Raw genomic sequence first — 2,599 nt, forward strand, 5'->3', positions numbered from 1 at the left:
TCCAATGAATTTTTTTTGTGACAATACTAGTGCAATTGCCTTGCCAAAGGAATCCAGATTTCACAAGAGAACCAAGCACATCAACAGACGCTTCAATTCCATCTGCGATCAAGTCCAGGAGGAGACATAGAGATTTGCAGGATACATACGGACCTGAATGTTGCAGGCCCGTTGACTAAGCCTCTCTCACGAGCAAAACATGATCAGCACCAAGACTCCATGGGTGTTAGAATCATTACTGTGTAATCTAGATTGTTGACTCTAGTGCAAGTGGGAGACTGAAGGAAATATGCCCTAGAGGAAATAATAAAGTTGTTATTTATATTTCCTTATATCATGATAAATGTTTATTATTCATGCTAGAATTGTATTAACCGGAAACTCAGTACATGTGTGAATACATAGACAAACAGAGTGTCACTAGTATGCCTCTACTTGACTAGCTCGTTAATCAAAGATGGTTAAGTTTCCTAACCATAGACATGAGTTTTCATTTAATGAACGGGATCACATCATTAGAGAATGATGTGATTGACTTGACCCATCCGTTAGCTTAGCACTATGATCTTTTACTTTGTTGCTATTGCTTTCTTCATAACTTATACATGTTCCTATGACTATGAGATTATGCGACTCCCGAATACCGAAGAAACACTTAGTATGCTAGATTGTTGACTCTAGGAACCAATATGAGCATCCAAGTTCCGCTATTGGTTATTGACCGGAAGTGAGTCTCGGTCATGTCTACATAGTTCTCGAACCCGTAGGGTCCGCACGCTTAACGTTCGATGACAATCGGTATTATGAGTTTATGTGTTTTGATGTACCGAAGGTAGTTCGGAGTCCCGGATGTGATCACGGACATGACGAGGAGTCTCGAAATGGTCGAGACATAAAGATTGATATATTGGAAGGCTATGTTTGGACACCGGAAAGGTTTCATATGAGTTCGGGCATTTTCCGGAGTACCGGGGGGTTTCCGGAACCCCCCGGGGAGTTAATGGGCCTTAGGACCATGGTGGGAGAGAGGAGGAGGCGGCCAAGTGGGAGGCGCGCGCCCCCCAAGCCCAATCCGAATTGGGGGGGGGGGGCTTTCCTTCTCTCATTATCCCTCTTCCTTCTTCTCCTACTCCAACTAGGGAAGGGGGGAAACCTACTCCTACTAGGAGTAGGAACCCCCCTTGGGGCGCGCCATAGAGAGGGCCAGCCCTCCCCTCCTCTAGTCCTTTATATACGGGGGAGGGGGCATCCCATAGACACACAAGTTGATCTTAGCCGTGTGCGGTGCCCCTCTCCACATATTTCCACCTCGGTCATATCGTTGTAGAGCCTAGGCGAAGCCCTGCGTTGGTAACTTCATCATCACCGTCAACACGCCATCATGCTGACGAAACTCTCCCTCGACCTCAGCTGGATCTAGAAGTTCGAGGGACGTCACCGAGTTGAACGTGTGCAGATCGCGGAGGTGTCGTGCGTTCGTTACTTGATCGGTTGGATCGCGAAGACGTCCGACTACATCAACCGCGTTACTTAACGCTTCCGCTTTCGGTCTACGAGGGTACGTGGACACACTCTCCCGCTCGTTGCTATGCATCCCCTAGATAGATCTTGCGTGATCGTAGGAAATTTTTTGAAATACTGCATTCCCCAACAGTTTGTGGTACCTTCCTATTCGCTCCATGTGGGTTCGACACTCTATTTATCACACGGAAGTGCTACAACAGCCTTCTGCACTTGCAGGTCATCAACGTGGCCAACCCCATGCCAACCGTACACCATTGTCCCGCTCCGCATTTCACCATTCTTGCCAATTACCCGTCCCATCCGATATGTGGCCAGCCCACTTTTCCGAGTCCCCATGGGCGCACCAACACGTGGAATACTCGGTACACATAGTCCCGAGCATCAAAACATCCCTCTCATATGGGCGGTGTTATTTTGATTAAGTTACAACTCCCGTTCTTTTGAGATGATTTTTATAATAAGTTCTAAACTTAAAGTCCTGGCTCTCAAACTTGTGCCACTACTTTTTCTTCATGCATTATCCTCAGTTAATCCTATATGCATATTGACATTCTTCATAGGCCACATTTCATTGTGCATTTTGATATTCCACACATGCATATGAGTTTTGCACTGTGTCACATATTCCAGGATCATAGCAGTTATAGCATGAAATATAATCTCTTTAATTATGAAAATAGAAATATAATAATACAATATTATTGCCTCTAGGGCATATTTTCCAACACATTGATCAACCCTAGCCGCCGCCACTTTCATCTCCATAGGCGCCATCACCACGATAGTCCAACACCATCTGGTTCATACTTGTAATCGTGCATCAGACAAGGTAGCCATTGCAAGACATATTTGTAATCAATCAATCTTCAAAATATTTTCTTCTTGCGATCTAATGTCCATGTGTGAGTAGTTCGGTGAGGTGTGGGTTGAGTTATAGGCATTGCAACCCTCTGTATTTGTCGTGGGGATCAATGGAAGAGCTTTGAATTAACATCCCATATGTGTGAAATAAAATTGTTCTGTAGATGTCTCTTGTCTTGTCCGCGATATTCATCCCTGCAAGTGCCTAGGATCA

This window comes from Aegilops tauschii, chromosome 6 (assembly GCF_002575655.3).
Source record: "Aegilops tauschii subsp. strangulata cultivar AL8/78 chromosome 6, Aet v6.0, whole genome shotgun sequence".
In the NCBI taxonomy this organism is placed as follows: domain Eukaryota; kingdom Viridiplantae; phylum Streptophyta; class Magnoliopsida; order Poales; family Poaceae; genus Aegilops; species Aegilops tauschii.